This window comes from Limulus polyphemus, unplaced genomic scaffold, assembly GCF_000517525.1.
Source record: "Limulus polyphemus unplaced genomic scaffold, Limulus_polyphemus-2.1.2 Scaffold1399, whole genome shotgun sequence".
NCBI classification, from domain to species: Eukaryota; Metazoa; Arthropoda; class Merostomata; order Xiphosura; family Limulidae; genus Limulus; species Limulus polyphemus.
The window spans coordinates 207961-219542 of NW_013667009.1; positions in this window are offsets into that span (position 1 = coordinate 207961).

An 11582-nucleotide genomic window follows, 5' to 3' on the forward strand; every position below is an offset into this window, starting at 1 on the left:
TGTGGCTTCTTTCTCACTGGATCACTCCTATTACTGACATTCATATCTGGGATGTGACTTCTAACGGGTCTGAATATGTCTGCATTAGGGTTTAGCTGCGGGCTCTGTAAGGGGCTTGCCATTGTCTGGGGTTGCTTAAGTCGATGGTAATGTATCCTCCTTGTGTAACAGACAATAAATCGTTCTTTAACGTATCTAATTCGCTTTTAAATTTACTAATGTTTTCCATTTGTACCTCTTGCCATTGTTGTTGATTTTCCTGTAGTTGCTGCTGACTTTCTTGTCACTGTTGTTGGCTTTCCTGTAGTTGCTGCTGACTTTCTTCCTGTTTCCTTTCTTGTTCCAGTTGCCACTGCTGTAATTTTTCTTCTTGTTTCTTTTCTTTTTCCTCCAACCACTGCTGTAATCTCACTTGTTTATTTTGCTGTTCGAGCTGCCATTGTTGTAGGTTTTCTTGTAACTGCTGTTGTCTTTCTTCTTCTTTCTTTTCTTTTTCCTCCAACCACTGCTGTAATTTCTCTTCTCGTTCTTCTTGTTTCTTTTCTTTTTCCTCCAACAACTGCTGTTATCTCTCTTCTTGTTTATTTTATTTTCCTCCAAAAACTGCTGTAATCTCTCTATTTGTTTATTTTCTTGTTCTTCTTGTTTCTTTTGCTGTTCTTGTATTGCTGCCATTAAGTCTGCTATGCTGTAGTTTGATTTGCCGGTTCTCGTTTCCATTTTTTTTGTCCCACTCTCTGACACCAAATTGTTACGTCTCCGTTTGTTAATTAACTTTCCGTAACTTCGTTCCGACGAAAGTTTTAGCGACACAAGTCCTTACTTAATAAAACTGGTTTATTCTTTCTGAATGTAACTTTACCGATAAACTTATTTTCAACAGTCGCTCTTTTACAAACGTTTTAACGAACGTTAACTTCAACAATACTTTCTCACTGCAGATCAATTACTCACTACCTACACACACATATTATTGATCCCGTCACGTTGTGACCATCTTATATATACCAGACTACCCTATATCTAGTAATCTCCCGACTATTCCCGAAGGTTCTAGAGGTGGCGTGACACTAGTCACGTGACCTCGCTGACGGAACAAAATGTATGAAACAATATTATATACCCGTTATAAAACAAAATATTTGAATTTTAAAGCGCTAACGTTGAAACAACTATATTACAGAACAAATGCAAAGCCACTACTTATGACCCATAATATTCCATATTCTATTTTCAACTATTCTGTATTCCATTTTCGACCTTGACATTCCACAATTCAAACAGTCCTCCCACAGTTATTTTGTCTAAATACTTAAAGTTTAGAACACCTAAGTCACGAAGAATATTATCGTTTATGAATTATTGACTAATGCAGAAAATAATTTGTGCAATTATTTTAAAACTTACTCTTTCAGTATTTCTTATTAGTAGTAGTGATGTAAGATGAGATTATAGAGTTGTAAGAAAAAAATATAGTCAGATTTATTTATATTTTTCAAATATTCGTATGTAAACAAACTATACCCACACTTACTATAAGAGATGTGACATAAGCATTCTCAGAAGAAATTGAAATTCAGCATACTATTATGACAACGGAAGTCAAGTGACGTTGGGAGCATGCGTGGTAAATTTCTCGAATAATCGGGGAACTCCGCGAATGTTGGAGATGCCTCTTTGTTAGTATTGTTGCGTCAGCAGAGGTCACGTGACTAGTATCATGCCACGTCGCTCTCGAACATTCACGTCCTTTCTTTAAATCTAGGGATCCTTCTAGATATAGTGTAGTCTTGTATATATCAAACGGTCACAAATTTACGGCAACAGTGTGTGTAATTAAATGAGTGAGAATATTGTTTAGCACTTGAGACGTTCGTGGTGAATTATAGCGTTTGTTATAGCGCGACTGTTGAAAATAAGTGTATCGGAAAGTTGTATTCAGAAAGAATAAACCAGTTTTATTTAAGAAAGGACTTGTATCGGTAAAGTTTCTTCGGTAAGAATTCTTACAGAAAACTAACTAACGAACGGAGACGTAACAATACTGAACTAGACACCTTCTCCCAAGCAGGGCACAAAACACTTGTTTTTAGAAAATCAGTTTTAAGCTTCAAATCTTGATCTTTCTCCTGCTCTGCTTTAATATCTATACCTGGTTCCACTTCGTCAGCATCAACTTCTTCAGTCACTTTGACTTCACCTTGGCATCTAATTAGTTCAACCTCTCTTTTAACAGTTACCGGAACTTGTCCTTTGTTGTTCCCAAACGTCATTTTATCAAAATCATTTACAAACTTCCTCTGTAGTAGATAGTCCAATCCTAATATGCATTCGTCTTCAATGTCAGCCAAGTATACTTTCTTTCTGTCCTTTATGCCCATGAGCTCAATAGTCACCCACACTGGTCCCCACAATCTTGCAGAATGTCCTGTCACACCATAAAGCTTCTGTATGGCTTCTTGCATTCCTTCGTGATCTAACACCTTGATGCTCACAAGGGTTTGCTGAGATGCAGAGTTTATGACAAAGTTGCACCTTTGGCCATCCAGCTTTCCTGTCACATAGATGCTGTGTGTGCTTGGCATTTTACACCTAGCTAGGGAGATGCCACAGCAGAAAAGGCTGGTATCCAGAAAGGTTGTTGGAACTGTGGAAAGCACGGACATTTGAGGAGCCAGTGTAGGAAGATTATTACCAACAAGTCGGCCTCAAGGAGACCAGTAGTGGTTCGTGTTGAGCGACGCCCACCAACCCCCATCATGAAAGTCCCAACCAGAAAAGGTCTGCTTTCAGAGAGGTTTGAGGGACTTTGCTGGCACTGTAATAAACCTGGGCACAAGAGAGCTCAATGTTGGAAACTTCAACACACCTTGAATCCAGATGACTGTACCATTGAATCCTACATTAAGTCCAGCACAGAGGTACCGAGGTATTCGAGAGCTCTGGTCATTGCATCCTGCATGGTAGAGGGGTGTGCTTGCTTCACTTGTATCTTAAGTTGTGGACTGTCCAAGGCATCTACGAACTGATCCCTCAGCAACAACTTGAGGAGATCGGGTGGTGCAGTTGGGTAGGCCTTGTTTGCCATGCTTTCCAAGTCTTGTGCCAGCTCTTGCAGGCTCTCCCCTTTAGCATGGATTCTCGTCCTAAACCTAGCCCTGTAGACTTCTGACTGATTCTGGGTTCCGTACCTGAGTTCCAGAGCCTCTACCAGTGCTCTATAGTTGTGTCTGTCGGCTGCTGTTAACTGTCCAAGTATTTCCAGTGGTTGTCCCTTCAAGCTCGTTGCCAGATATACAGCTTTCTGCTCCTCTGTCCACCCATTCATCTCTGCCAGTAGCTCAAATTGTGCTCTATATGCTTCCCACGGTGCCTCCCCATCAAATTCCTGTGGCTTCCTTCGCACTGGATCACTCCTACTACTGACATTCATATCTGGGGTGTGACTTCTAACGGGACTGAATATGTCTGCATTAGGGTTTAGCTGCGGGCTCTGTAAGAGGCTTGCCATTGTCTGGGGCTGATTAAGTCGATGGTCAATGTATCCTCCTTGTGTAAAAGACCATAGATCGTCCTTTAACGTATCTAATTTGCTTTTAAATTTACTAATGTTTTCCATTTGTACTTCTTGCCACTGTTGTAGTCTCTCTTCTTGTTTCTTTTCTTTTTCTTCCAACAACTGCTGTAATTCCTTTCTTGTTCCAGTTGCCACTGCTGTAGTCTCTCTTCTTGTTTCTTTTCTCGTTCTTCTTGTTTATTTTCTTTCTCCTCTAACAACTGCTGTAATCTCTCTTGTTTATTTTGCTGTTTGAGCTGCCTTTGTTGTAGGTTTTCTTGCCACTGCTGTAATCTTTCTTCTTGTTTCTTTTCTTTTTCCTCTAACAACTGCTGTAATCTCTCTTCTTGTTTATTTTGTTGTTCGAGCTGCCACTGTTGCAGGTTTTCTTGCAACTCTCTTGTTTCTTTTCTTTTTCCTCCAACAACTGCTGTAATCTCTCTTCTTGTTAAATTTCTCGTTCTTCTTGTTTCTTTTCTTTTTCATCTAACAACTGCTGTAATCTCTCTTCTTGTTTAATTTCTCGTTCTTATTGTTTCTTTTCTTGTTCTTCTTGTTTATTTTCTTTCTCCTCTAAGAACTGCTGTAATCTCTCTTATTTATTTTGCTGTTCCAGCTGCCACTGTTGCAGGTTTTCATGACAGTGCTGTTGTCTCTCTTCTTGTTTCTTTTGCTGCTCTTGTATTGCTGCCATCAAGTCTGCTAAGCTGTAGTTTGATTTTCCGCCTCTCGTTTCCATTTTTTTTTTCGTTCCACTTCTGAAACCAATTTGTTACGTCTCCGTTTGTTAATTTACTTTCCGTAACTTCGTTCTGATGAAACTTTAGCGACACAAGTTCTTACTTAATAAAACTGGTTTATTCTTTCTGAATATAACTTTACGATACACTTGATTTCAACATTCGCGCGCTAAAACAAACGCTATAATGAACGTTAACTTCAACAATACTTTCTCACTGCAGATCAATTACTCACTACCTACACACATTGTTACGTCACGCCGTGACCATCTTTTATATATCAGACCACCCCCCAATCTAGTAAATGCTAGAGCACTTCCGAAGGAACGGGATAGTTCTAGAAAGCAGGTGGTGTGACACTAGTCACATGACCTCGCTGACGCAACAAAAGGTAATATTAAGGTAACATTCAAAATAGAGAAAGCTTTTGATAAGCTACAAAAACAATAAATATAAGTTACATGTAACTTTGCTAAACATTATATTTTAAACTTGTATAATTTGACAGGCTCTCTTAAACTGCTGCTACTGTTGCAAATAATTTCATAACATGATGTACTTAATAGAGATTAGACATATCTCAACTTTCTGACATTCCCAAACAGTTTGTTTTATTTATATAAAATGATGACATTTAAAAGTTTTATTTTGACAATATAAGCACAATACTTTATTTACAAAACACAGGAAAACTTTGACTTGATAAATTTTTCACTGATTATTACCTAAACATAAAAAAAATATATATATAAAACATTACAATTCTCTGTATGAATTATTTCTCATTATGACAACTCACTTAACTTGACATAAGTTTTAAGTCTTTAAAACATGTGCAGTATAAGTGTAAATAATTAACATTCATCATATCCATGTTAATATGTGACAAAAAATATTTTTTTACTTCCATTTAGAAGACAGGCTTGTTATTTTTTGCAAACTGTTTCTCATGTAAATCTACAAATTATTGCTAGCTCTTACTCTTCTACCATACTATGTGTCTTTCCTTATGTGGGGACCTTTTTTATTTTTTGTCAAATTTTAATTCATTGGAAATTCTTTTAGGTATGTGTAAGCCTGTGATGATATTAATATCATTATATTGTACTAATTCATAGCCAGTGTAGAATGCATCTTTATATAGATATATTTAGATAAATTTTAAAAGTTGCATTCAGTTCTACATATAGTTAGCATCTTTCTGGTAAACTAGATATACAAAGATCATAAGTTTGCACTAGTCCTTTTGCTTTAGTAAAAGTTACATAATACAATTGCTATTCAATAAAAGCTTAACCCTATATCTACTCCCTTGGTAGGGGATACCCATTTCAAGGAATGATCTTGGTCTGATATAGAAGATGAGTATTTCCATGACTCTCTCTATCCATATGTACTCCTGCAACCAGTAGAAGTCATGTATTGAATCAAAAGCAAGACAACCAAGTGAAAAGCTTTTACTGCTTTATTTTCTTGGATGAAAAATTTGTTCACTTTTATATATGTGTATTTTCTTTGCTTTCCATTTCTGAAATGTTATTCTGCATAACATTTCTGGAACCTTAATTATGTATATACTTGTTTTGTTATCTGTTGGACATTCAGCATACCTAAATATCATGAACTGTTAAGTACTTTTTGGACCTAAAAAAAGGGGTCTTCCTCTTTTGTCTGACAGATCAAATGAACATTGCTTTTTTCCATAGCCTAACATCTTAATCTCTTCTTCCTTCCTCCATCATGTTTTCTTTAACTCATAGCCTTGTTATTCGTGGACATTTTTATCACCTTTAAGTTTATCTTAATTCAATCTCAGCATTGCTGCTGTAGTCTTACTTCCTATCTGGTAATTATTCAAAAAGTCCTAAGTTACAAAGAATTAAAGACCCATAATTATGTTGTTAGTATTTTTTATTGCAATTTGTTCTAAACTATAATTTTTGTTTTCACAAATTTTATAGCTAGCTATTTCGTCTAAAAAAAGTTTTAAAAACTGTTAAATATAATTCTTTAATCATTTTTTGAGGAGTCATTTTTTAGCCCTTTAACTAAGTTGTTTTTCTATTAATTTTTAGCCCCCACAGTGGCACAGTGATATGTCTACAGTTTTGATACCCATAGATAGCCGTTGGTGCTTAATAACAAACAACAACTATTAATTTTTATGTAGACCTGAAAAGTTATGTTATTATAAGGTAAATTTAAAACCAAGATGTAAGTTACTAGATCACAATAATGAGTGGTTTGTTATGACTGTAATTAAATTTGACTCAACCACAATGAAAGAGAGTGATACAAATTTGTTTAAAAACAATTTATTCAATACACATACAATAACTGTACATTTTCGTAAACATGACATCATATCTAAACTGGCTCTATATGATTAGCAGTTCAAATTTATGTACTGCTGACAACTGAATCAGAAGCAAAGAAACTGGTGGATAGGGCATTACAAAGCTCAATTTTAAGGAAATAGACTCCCAAAAAAGATCCAGTTAGGACAATATTGATGTACAAAGACCCAATTACAAGAATTTTGATGTTTTTATATCTTGTTTATTTCAAAAAAGTACAATTAATGTTTAGTTGCCAATTTTGCATCTTTATTCAATTAATTTTTCATGCCTTATTTCCCAGGAAGTTTTGTTACATTGGATAAAAATCAGCCCAAAACATACTAACGTTACACAGTATCTTAAGGAAACAAATGGTCAATGACCTGTAAAACTTTTAAACAAAACAGTCATCTTGGCCAATCATATTCAATGTTTTCATTCTAACCAGCTTGGCTTGCCCTCCAAGTACAGTAAATTACAACCTGTAGTAAGAATAGACTAGCATTAGAACTCGCATGCATACATACATACATACTACTATATTATAATACATACACAATGCCTCAGCACTGCACATGTACTCGTATACACACACCGGTGATATGTATTGTCATTCATACTCATAGTTTGTGTTGACCTGGAGAGAGGCAAAGCTAGCCTTATTTTATTTAATGTTATTCTGTTTCATACTGATAAAACTTTCATAAAATTTGGCTTGCAGTTATTATTATGTTCTGTTTACTTCATGCATTTTTCTGCTTTTATCATGGTAGCTGGGCCTTCCATATTTCTTAGGCTTGATTGGTTGCGTCTGTCTAACGTTAGCCTTAGGACTATACATGCATAATTGAAAGGGGGTCAGTGTTTCAACTGTGACAATTAACAATAGAAATTCCGTAAATTTGACTGTCTTAGTTTCCACCGATGGTTTATCAGTAAGAAGTTGAGACAGCCATGTTAGTTTTATTGTTTTAAGTATCTATACTAGAAGTTAATCTCACTAAATAGTGTTATCGACATTTGGTTTTGTTGCGTCTCGCCGCCCATATATGTGCTTACAAACATCATGCAATATAATGTGCAGTAATGTAATTAACTGAGCTGTATATACTGTATGCCATACAAACTTATGTGCAAAAGGCAGTACATAGGCACAGTTTGTCCACGATAGAAAATTTTGTGACTGAAACAGCATTATTAGCGAAAAAGTGAACTTTTCGTAACATTTTCAGCCCATTTTGGTGCATTGTACCAACATTTCTCTTGTACAAAGTACAATTTTGTTTTAAACAAATGGATGGGCCAAAAGATATTTTTTGGGGTTAAAATTTTAAGTTCATAGTTAGGGAATTTGCCAATGATATTGGTCAAGGATCAGAGTCAATACTATATGTGTAGTGTGGACATCGATAAGTGTACAGTAGGCTGTGATGCTGTTTTCAGTAAGGGTTTGTTCCAGAGCACTGGTTATTAGTCGGACAACATGGGGGCTTAAGTTGGTCATTCGAGGCAGTTTTTAGTCATCTTGGACGACCATTAAATTCAAGTCCTGCATTTGTCTTGCAGTATGTGGGTCAAGAAATCAAAACTTTTCACTGAACATGCTTGCTCTTTCAGCCATCAGGACTTAAAACGTGGTAAATCCCACTGTTTCTTACTAAAGAGTAGCTCAAGAAGTGGTGGTGGTTGGTATTGACTAGCTGCCTATCCTCTAATCTATCACATCAGAGTTCAGGATGGCTAATGCTTATAGTCCTTGAGCAGCTTTGTGCAAAACCCAAAGAAAAACAAAATGGAAAAGCAAGGCAAAATCTATCTGAGACAAGCCTACAATATAAACAAATTATCTAAAAAGTTGGGCAGGTGTGTAGAAAGAAGTGTCTAGCCAAGCCTATAATTAATTGATACCCCTAGGGGCATGATTAGAACGTGTAACTAAGTACAGAAACTTGTGAAATTATATTAGTAAAGATAGGTTCATATATTAATATATAGGGTGGTTTAAGTTATGATATCTGCATCCCCACCCCCTTATTTAATTTTTATTGCAATGAAGATTAAATCTGAAACCCAACTTGACTCAATGGAATTGTAATCTTAAAGCTTAGATGGTACCAGATGAAATGAGTGCCAATGACACAGAACAATGTGTAACCCATAAATGTTTGATATATAGCAGAGGTTTATTGATAACCTTACAGGAAATAGTAGTACCATAATAATGGAATATATAGTAGAAAGTGTTATGTGGAGCTAAAATCGAATTTCTTAATTGACTGAGTTAATAAAAATAAAACTAAACATGGCGTAAAATCAAGTGAAAAGTCCATTTTATTCACTTGCAACCCAAGCTCAAATTCACAGTAAAACAAAACTTGAAACAATGTATGATAAAACAATACATGTACAAAAGCCTTTTAATATGATATGAAACTATATACATTACAGAATAACAAACCAAAATGGAAAAGCACATGAAAATAAATATCAGCCAAACTCATTCTGAAGATTAGGCATACAAATACATTTGTATACACATATTCCAAGCTGTATTTTTATCCTTTTTGCTTGTCAGACTTTATGCTCTTCACATGTATAATTTGCACTTTATTTTATATATACCCTTAGAACAGTTTCAAAATACATTTTAAAACTTTGTGATATGTAAAATATATTTACCTGTACTTTATACAACTTTGTGACATGCACCTTTCAAAACTTTTTTTTTAGACTTTTTTTTTATTAAAATCTTACTTTGAAGTATACAGCTTTGAAAATAAGTATGGAACAAACAGGAGTCAAAACAATGAGTAATTGCAGCTAAGTTGCCCACTTATCATTAGTACAATAAATTGTTACAGAAAATACAAAAGAAATGAGTTGTATAATGCATTAGTATCTTTTACTTGCATTGAACATTGCAGTACACCTATGTTTTTTTATTTTACTATAAGTTTATCAATGTGTGATTATGAAATTTTCTAAATTTCCTGTGTTACTCCCAAACATTCAGTGAAGTTGTTTGGTAGCCATTTGACATTTTCCATACAAGTTCATTGAACCTTAATAATAATATTGATATTGAATCTTTGTGCACGCTAAGGCATGGTTGCAAGTGGTACATTGGTTTCTTTTTCTTCCAGGTATCATTTCACCAGATTTGCTGTATGCTTGGAATCAGTTTTACATGGAAATGAATCCATGCCAAACAGGTTTTTTTTCCTGATGAAATTACATGATAGATAAGAATATACTTGTACCTGTCAGGATTCAATCAGTAGATCTACAACACAATCAGCTGATATGCAGCCCAAACTTATATTGGTTTTCCTGTAGGCACCACTGCAGATGTAGTATGTAAACTGTGGTACCTCTTTTCTCTCTGCTGTCAAACAAACTATCTATGATTCTTGCCAACTAATTTTGTTTTGAATTCATTTGTAAAGAGCACCCTCCTCCACCTTTTCTCATCTAATTGATTGAAGTCTGATTGAAAATGCGAAATCATTTCTTTTGTCATAAATATTAATATTACAATAATTATTAATTATCTAAATCTAAATAATATACTTCAGTATTTGATGTAGAGATGTTTTCAATTTGTAGAACTGTAGAATACATATTACTAATATAATTACTCATTAATGGATTATTGATGCTAATTAAATCATCAACTTGGCTTTATGTAGCAAAGTGCAGTATTGATAATGCTTTATCAACTTAGCCTCTGACAGCTCGGAAATTCAGTCAGCACCTCAGAGTTAGACGTCATAACCTGATTGGAAAGATTCTGAAACAGTATGTAAGGCAATAGAGGAAAGTAGGTGTAATTTTTTTCTGCGGGGATATATTGATATACCTTATAATGAATCTCTCTTTAACAACTGTGAAATTGCCAGTCCAGCTGAGGCTTCTTAAAGGAATAACATAACTTTATGACCAGGCTCTCTATGTGTCTATATGCCTTGGTAGTGCTAAACTTCCAATATAGAAGAAAGGGAATAACTGCTACTTTAGTGTCCCTATTTCAGTAACTTAAACCTGATCAGTGATTTTACAAGTCATTAGTCAATATCTCCTGACCAATTTGTACAAGGCTGAAATTCCAACACTAATTTTCCACAATAACAAGCTCAATATAACATAAAGATAATTAAGTAACACTGTGGTATTCAGGTTACTCTGATGTTACACATCTGATATAAGTATTTATGATATACAGCAAACTCATAAAATGTTTTGCAATGAAAAAAAAAAAAATCGGGAATAGGCAAACATTCTTACACATACAAGGTTGTGTTGGAATCTTACTAGTTACTATTTTATTCTTTGTTACAGAACTTCTCTGTCTGCTGAGTGAGAGACGCATAAGATAAAGACTGTAGCAAAAATTGCACATCAGAACAAAAGTTGCTAGTGCAGTATCCCCTAATCCTGATTCCTATTATAAATGTATTGAAAGGAGATATATTCCAATAATATAATAACTTGTACAAATCAATTGCACTGTCAACTTCGTTATGTACTAAAATACATGCGCATAGACTGATGAGTGGCAAGTACAGTAGAAAACAGTCAAATACAACACTGGTAGTTGCATACTGCCATCTATGTGTCAGAAAATGTACTGCTGCTGGCATCACAAGAACAACAAGCTCAGGCAATGTCTAGTCAAAAATGGAATTTTCAATTTCAACTTATTCCAGTCTGAGGTAATTCTCATTCAATTGAAGCACATAAATCTCCCTATCCAGGGGCGGATTGGGATGGCTAAGCGGCCCGGGACTGGGATCACAGAGTGGCCCTGGACAGGTTTTCTGTTAAACTTTTTATTCCGATGATTTACCGCTCTCAAAACTCACGCGACGTCCCTGTTCCGCATTGTTATGTTTCTGCTACATGAAAGGATGCTTTTCATGTGATATTGTCATTTTAATAAACGAAAAA